Source organism: Pinus tabuliformis, chromosome 1_2 (assembly GCF_031772625.1).
Source record: "Pinus tabuliformis cultivar Carrire ecotype Pingquan chromosome 1_2, CPIR1, whole genome shotgun sequence".
Lineage (NCBI taxonomy): Eukaryota > Viridiplantae > Streptophyta > Pinopsida > Pinales > Pinaceae > Pinus > Pinus tabuliformis.
This window is the reverse complement of record NC_142298.1, coordinates 50,597,733-50,606,495: the sequence shown is the minus strand read 5'-3', so window position 1 is coordinate 50,606,495 and position 8,763 is coordinate 50,597,733. Positions and strand designations below refer to the sequence as shown.

The 8,763-nt window shown below is 34.1% G+C and overlaps 1 non-coding gene across 1 annotated transcript; it reads right to left on the bottom strand.

Moving 5' to 3' along the window:
- Positions 1 to 3,568: 3,568 nt before the first annotated feature.
- TRNAG-GCC (transfer RNA glycine (anticodon GCC)) lies at positions 3,569 to 3,639 on the bottom strand. Its single transcript has one exon. It is a non-coding gene; the product is annotated as a tRNA-Gly (tRNA).
- Positions 3,640 to 8,763: the final 5,124 nt, after the last annotated feature.

Sequence of the window (8,763 nt, the reverse complement as noted above, 5' to 3'; positions counted from 1 at the left end):
ACTTAGTAAGCCTTGAACATTTGTGGGGACTACATTAACTATCAACTTATTAAACTCGCATGGTTCAAATTTAGAGTCTATATAATTTCATCAACGATAATCTGACATAAAATGAAACTCATATGAATTGAACCCAAGCATGTAATCTAAATAATTTCAATTCTTTAAAATATTGAAATCAAAAGGTTCATCAACACTTACAATAAGGTGTGATCAAGTCCAAGATATATATGTGAAATTATATTCATATGCAAATTTCAACTAAAAAAATAGACCTATGCATATGTGCATGGGTTCCAAGTAAAAATGGATATTAGCAAATGTGATTGGGGCATTAACAATATACTTTGGAATTATTTTTGGAAATGGGAGATGGTGTTTCTTACGTCTTGATCAAGAGGTTAAACCTCTATCAAGGAATTCCATATTGATTAAGATAAGTTGTATAACAATTAGTGTTGTAAAAAAACTTAGGCATGGATGGTAATGAATGATTTAGAAGAATTAAAGGCTCACGTGTATAGACATATAAGCCATATGAAAATTTCCCTATATACCTCTTTTTGTATTGAAAGAAGAAACATATATCATGCAAATTAGTGTCATAATTCAACATGCAAGAAAAAAAAATATATTATACTTATGAAATGAGGAGAGGTACAAAGGATCATGAGTGCACCCCCTTCTAGTTGTGTTTATGCCACGCCATTTCCTTTTTACTTATAGGAAATTATAATATTTTTTTCATGCTATAGTTGTCTTGTGTCTTAATGTAGTTTGATTCATGGAGTGGGATGTTAGATATTTTGGTAATTAAATGAAAAATACCCATTAGGTGTAGACCAATTGGTTTGAGTGGCATATAGTCCCCTCCAGATCTCATGTTCAAACGATCTCATATGGAGGGGTTGAGGATGGAAGCCACTTATGGGTGAATTAAACTATCCCAAGGATTGTTTAAGCTCGATTGAGCTTCGCACAATCCTGGTGGTAGCATCCCACTAGTGGGTAGATTGCTTTTCCATTCAATAGATGGACTGACCCTATCCTTGGCTTAGCCTAGTTACAAAAAAACAGAAAAGTAAAAAATACTTTAAAATAGAGTGTTGGAGTAGGAGAAGGAACTTTATATCTTGTTAAAGAGCTTTAAAATAGAAACTGCTACTTCTTTTTTCTTTTTCTTTTTCTTTTTTATCTTTTTGAAATTAAAAGAAAATAAGCGTGTTGAGGGATGAAATATTATATCTTTGTTTACCATTTGATTAGAAGATGTTTTAGAGGTTTTAAATGGAAATCATTAGATGTTGCAAGGCTCTTGTTTTTCATGTAGATTTACACATGTTGTTACCTCAAATGCTTAATATCTAAGAAGATAGAGGCACAATGTGGCATAAATTATTGATGGCTTACGAATATGGCGTATAATGCCACTTGGGCGGATAAAATGTAGTGCAAGTGGTGAGACATCGTTCTTTTGGTGGCATGAACACATTTGGTGGTTGTAGGTTATGGATCATGATGCTAGACCATGGTAAGAGGCATGTACACATTTGATGGATGTGATAGAGTTATATGTTAGACCGAAGCTGCAGAAGATTTTGGGCTTCTATATAGAGCCAACTTGATGAAGTGGTTGTATGTTTCCCATAGATAGTTTTGTATATAGGCATTGCCCAAGCATGGACGAAACTTAGAGTTTGCACGATGAGTGACTTGGATGTGGTCCCAAAGATGACTTAGATCCACATGACTAATTGATGGAAAGTCGGAAAGGTACTTGGGTGTTGTACAATGAGAAATATCCTAGGCACCAAGAGACATGTGGCCACACTTTAAGGTGAGTCATGCACAATGAACGTGTTGGACCTGGTTGAGTTGATGTAGCATTATTCTTTTGGTGGCATGAACACATTTGGTGGTTGTAGTTTATGGAGCATGATGCTACACCTTAACAATAGGCATGTACACATTTGATGGAGGTGATAGAGTTATATGGGAGACTGAAGTCGTAGAAGATTTGGGGTTTCTATATATAACCAAGTTGATGAAGTGGTTATATGTTGCCCTCCTATAAAATAGTCATGTATATAGGCATTGCCCAAGCATCAATGAAACTTAGAGTTGGCATGATGAGTGACTTGGTTGTGGTTGCAAAGATGACTTAGGTCCACATGACTAATTGATGGAAAGTCAGCAAGGCACTTGAGTGTTGCACAATGAACAATATCCTATGCACCTAGAGACGTGTGTGCACACCTTAAGGTGAACCATGCACAATGAATGTGTTGGACATGTTTGAGTTGATGTTTCAATGGAATGAGGTATCTTAGGTGTTTAAGTGGTGAGTGCCTTGGTTTAGGGAACTTGACTTGCAACGCATTGTTTTGTAAGTAGTTGGAGCGCGTTAACAACTTTCTAGGAATGATTGGAACTACGTAATAGAAAGTGGGTAGCAAAAAGACCATAAATCCACTACATATAAGAGATGATGATGGTTAGACACTCCAATGAGGGGAAATAGTGGCATACTATTCATATTCAAATTGGAATCCATGAGGCACTTAGGCATTCAATTGGTGGACTTATGTGAGATTTTTTAAAAACACCAAGCACATAATTATAGGGTTTATTGAGCTTAGGTGTACAACTTGAGTTTTGTGTGCTTAGAGCCGTATGGATGAAGGTTTTAGGAAAGTCTAGGAAAGAGGCACATAAATGTCTAAAACATAGCAATGCTATTTTGAGTGATTTAGTGAAAATTAAGATATGCTAGATGCAAATCCATGAGTGCTTCCTACCCCTACCTTAAATGTCTCATAACATCTTGTGATATGGCTTCTTTGTGTGAATACTACCAATGCTTACCAATGCTTACCATATTATATAGTAGGGTTGAGTTGTAACCAAGAAAATGTGGTAAAAACTGAATAATTAGTTTTGAAATTGGAAAACGAAATACTAAATATTAATTATTTTGCAATTTAATTAATTTTGAAATGGGAAAACCAAATACTAAATATTCATTATATATTTATATTACAATTGATTTCGGGGGGCAAATTGGAATAATTGAAATTGGAAAACGAAATACTAAATATTAATTATTTTGCAATTTAATTAATTTTGAAATGGGAAAACCAAATACTAAATATTCATTATATTGCAATTGATTTCGGAGGGCAAATTGTTTCGGGGGGCAAATTGGAATAATTGAAATTGGAAAACGAAATACTAAATATTAATTATTTTGCAATTTAATTAATTTTGAAATGGGAAAACCAAATACTAAATATTCATTATATTGCAATTGATTTCGGAGGGCAAATTGGAAAACAAAAGACGCCGTTTCCGGGGATCGAACCCGGGTCACCCGCGTGACAGGCGGGAATACTCACCACTATACTACAGCGACAAGAGATGTTCAATACATTAACGTATTTACTAACTAATCGATGATCGAGTTCGAGACGGATTACTTGGAGTGCCGGTTTCTTTCTCTGTTAACAGTAGATCTTTAATTAATAGCGCCTTCAAAACCGAAATCGCAAACGAAAAAGATAAACACCACTGCATCAGCCGGGAATCGAACCCGGGTCTGTACCGTGGCAGGGTACTATTCTACCACTAAACCACTGGTGCAAACAGATAACCAACAAATCTCTGTCACCCTCAGAAGATAGAATTCTATTTCCACGATTTTCCAACTCCGTGGCCTCTTCCATTCAATTGTGATATAACAAATAAATAATCACTGTTACTTGTTTCCCTCGGAATGAGAATTATTAAATTGAAAACACGACTCCCGTGTTTTGCAGGTAGATTTTCTTACGGCCTTTTCTCTCTCTATCTTTTAATTCTTGTATTCACATGACCCTTCTAATTCGTTGATTTACGAATTCATCTCTCAAAACATTTCTAACTCTAAATTAAAATTTTGAAGTAATCCAAACCACCATTCTTTGCTTTCTTAAGCTTCACTGAACTATATTTATTCTTATTCTTAGTAGCTTTCAGTATCATACCTTTCTATAAATTTTATTTTAGTATTTTTTTAAATCTGATATCATTAAATATTTTTAATTAAATTAGCAGTATAGATTCATCTTAACCACGAATATATTAAATACTGAGAAGAATCAAATCTTTCGATATGCAAACCTCTTTTAGAGTGTAAAATTTGAAAAAAGGTTTGCACCTCCACCGATTTAATCCCTACCAAAACTCGATAAATAATGTGGTTAAGATGGATCTATACACGTTTCTCTCTCTCTCTCTCTCAGTGTGTAATTTTTCATTTCTTAAATTGCATTTTTGAATACATAAATGGATGTAATGTCTTGAAAGTCCCTGTGGACACTTTGATTGTGTAGAATACACAACTTAAATGTCCTATTCCAACATATATTTGCTATATACACATATATATGAAAATCAACCAAAATATAAAATAATGAGACTACTTGAAATGTTTTAAAGTTTTGTTTTGTTTTTTAATTTTTTATTTGTTTATTTTATATGATATGTACATATATGCGTAGTTGACATTCAAATTTTTTATTTATTGACCATATTAACATGTTTTTATGTTATTAATATATTTTTAAGTACACGTCAATATTACTTAACTTTGCATGGTGAAAGTATTTTATTTATCACCCACATTGATTATTTTTATTATTACTGATTTTTTCCATATTAACTTGTTTTTCTATTGTTAATATAGTTTTAAGTACACGACATTATTAATTAACTTTGCATGGTGAATATATTTTATTTATCACCCACATTGAATATTTTTATTATTAATAATATTTTTTAAATGCTACATATCAATTCTATAATAAAAATTGAATGAATTATACATCTCCCTCTTATTAGAATGTAGCTAAATAATTCTACTTTTAACTACTTCTTGCTTTTGACCATTGAAGTATTTTGCTATAGTATATGTGTGTATGTGTGTGTGTGTTTGTGAATTAATAGAATTTATATTACTCAAAAACTGGATTACATAGATATCAAATGGTACACAAAGGGAGTACAAACTCTCAACCATCAAACATTGTCGCCTAGACAAACCATATAAATTTTCTGAACAAAATACCAATATATTAAGGCCATACAAGGCATGGTTACCTCCCCATACAAATTAGATGCTGAAGTAAGAGCAATTTTCCATAGAGGGACGACTAATTCAAATGCCCACACCAACATTCACACATGAGCACATATAAATTGTCCATTACATCACGATTGGAGATCCGCAAGGAAATTATATACTTCCGGGACATGATCCTCCCAAGGTGCCACAACTAAAACCACCAAACAACAAAAGGAGAAACCATCATCTCCAACCTAGATACAAGTAAGCCATCCACAAAATTCATAACAGTTGTATATCAACATAAGCTTATAACAATAGATATGAAACAAAACACCATAGACTGAAAATCAGAACCATAAACAACCCTCAGAAGCACATGACTGTGACCATACTACATCGGCATAATCCATTCACCTAAAGACCATCAAGGGGCCTTCTAAAGACAAAACCAAAAGCTTCAGGAAAGACCCAAATTGTGCCACCCACCAGCCATGTTCACTAATCATTATCTTAGGATGTGATATTAGTCAAAACCCTTACGTTGGACCTAGGGAGATCCATCAGGTCCCCACCATTTGACTCACAGGCTATGTAGCTCTCCACATACACCAACCAAGCATCAATTTTATCCACATGAAACCTCAAGTTCCTAAGAATTCTCTTAACATCCTCTAGAGAGGAAAAAATATTACATTTTTCCACCTGCTTATCCCTCATAACCAAGCCCAATAAAGTCTTCATTTTCTAATGGAACGCTATTGAATTTAAATACTATTCTTTCCTACCACTGGTGTCCCAAGGTTTTGACACCCAAACTGACATATCCTCCAATAACTCAAAGTTTGAAAGAGATTTCCTTTCCTCTCCTACTTTTATCTTGAGTTCCCAAATTTTAAGACATATTTAAGGCATAATTGCATTGAAATAGGTTTTGATTTATTTTAACAATTTTTCTAGTAATCATTTTTGTTACTTTTTACTCTTTATATACCCTTGCTGGATCATATTTTCTCCATCTTATCGCCCTGATGATGAACCACATTAGTTGGTTCGAAATGCAGCAACAAATAACTCTCATGTGATGGATCCTGAAGACATTTCTCAAAATAATTTTTCTCACAAAAGCCTACATTCAGATATGTTTAAGGTATAGTTGCATTGAAATAGATCACCATTGAGTCATGGGAAAATAGATTTGCCCCACACTACCCAGGCTGGGTTGTACCGCCTTTGCCTCTCCTACTCCTCATCTTCTGCATTGGCAAAATCATAGATTCATGGGGAGGCCACCTCAATATCGCTACAAGTGCTTCCTCTACTTGCAAAAGAGCATGACGATTGACTCGACCCACCCTCAAAAAAACTAGGATACCAACATGTAGCACCAGACATAAGACTTGACCTTAGACAAAGACCCACTAGAGAGGGTGGAGGACGACACTTCCTCAACCAAAGACTCTTCCTCGTTGACCATTGAGAAAGAAAGGTACCACCCTAGGACCAAGATGCTTTGACACCCTAGAAACCATAAACAATTATCTAAACCCAATCTATTGCGCTTACCTAGCCACACAACTAAACCCACCTAGTCCAACCCTTGTAGAGACTTATAGCTACCCCCACAACTAGAGAGAAGAGGCTAACACAAAACCTCCAGTCACAACATGATAAAGTGAAATATGTAACAAGGGGAAGGGAATTTTCCCTACACTGCCCAGGCTGGGTTGTACCGCCTCTGCCTCTCCTACTCCTCATCTTCTGCGTTGGCAGAATCGTAGAGTCATGGGGGGGGCACCTCAAAATCGCTACAAGTGCTTCCTCTACTTGCAAAAGAGCATGACGATTGACTCAACCCACCCTCAAAAAAACTAGGATACCAACATGTAGCACCAGACATAAGACTTGACCTTAGATAAAGACCCACTGGAGAGGGTGGCAGAAAACACGTCCTCAGCCAAAGACTCTTCCCCCTTGACCATTGGGCAAGAGTGCCACCCTAGCACCAAGAGGCTTCGATTCCCTAGAAGCCATAAACAATTATCTAAACCCAATCCATTGCGCTTACCTAGCCACACAACTAAACCCACCTAGTCCAACCCTTGTAGAGAATTCCATCTACCTCCACAACCAGAGAGAAGAGGTTGACACAAAACCTGACACCGAACCACTCCAGTAATCCCGACAATTTGTTTAGACCACAAGATACAAATAACACACAAGGACTGAGACTTTATATCCTTAAGACCAAAATTTCAACAAAATATTAGAGCATAGGCTTACTAGAATCCATGTAGTGAAAATATATTACTAGGATAAAATATACCAATAGTATTATGGGCCTATCGAACCGAAAAAAAATATTGATTAAGCATGATCTAGTTTCTAGTGGGAAAGTTAGAATTCCCAAATCTATCTATATCACAAATTTCATTAAACTTAAACAGCCATTTATTATGCATATTATGCCCTATGCCACTTTATTTATTAAGTAATTAAAAGAATAGAAATACGATAAACAATCACATAATATTTAGCACGTTAAACAACATGTTTTTTAAGAAAACCCTCTTGGGGAAGATATTCCATTTTATTATCAATCCAACAGTTTTCTAACGATTGATATTCTACATCCACATCCTTTGGAAGTTTTCTATGGAGCATTTGATATTCCACATCCACAATGCCTTTCTATGGTTGAGATAAAAAAATATCAATAGTGTTATAGGCCTATCAAACTAATAAAAAAATATTGATCCATAAAAATCAAGGCATTTTAATTTTTAAAGAAATATCCATATTATTTTTGCACTAAGAGGCACATTCTTAACTTAGTATGAGGGTGATGTGTAATTCCTTCCATGCTTAACCTGGAATTGACATGTGTCTTATATATATATATATATATATATATATATATATATATATATATATATATATATATATATATATATATATATAATATCAGTTAGAACAAAAAATAAATAAATATATAAATAAACAAAATAAGAAATATTTAATACAGTTAAATTACACATAAAACATTGATCGTAAAAAATTAATCACACTCACTATGTTTGCTCCTTTAATTCATTGTGTTTTTTGTACTCTTTGGTGATTCTTAGTGACCTTTGAAACCCTAATAAAAATTCTTTCCTACCTTTAGGTACAATTCTCTTAGTTTTTCTTTTCTAAGTCTGCATTAATTCTCATCTAACATGCAGACACCTCCAAAAGTGTGATAACATTTGTTTTTATTTACATTAATCTCATCTATTAATCATATCTCAATTATTTTTGTAAATAATTACTTTTTCTAAATTACTAAATCAAAACCTATGACGACGCATCAAGTAACGTGTATGAGTGGTCTGAGGTTTCAAAACCCGGATATGTTCTTACTTCTTCTGAAGTCTGGGGTCCAAGAAGATCTAGATATTGTAACTTTTCTTGTGGGTTGAATGTCTCCTTAAGTGCTTACAAATAATCTCTTATAAAATATAAATGTCATACCTCGTTCCCTACACTTGTGAAGGTTCCTTAAATTGCAGCCATTGGAATTTACTCTTCTAACTAGTTAGCAATATATTAATTTTTTGATTAATACAAAATAAATCACACTGAAATTCTTCACAATTAAATTATGTGGAAGCTAAATAAAA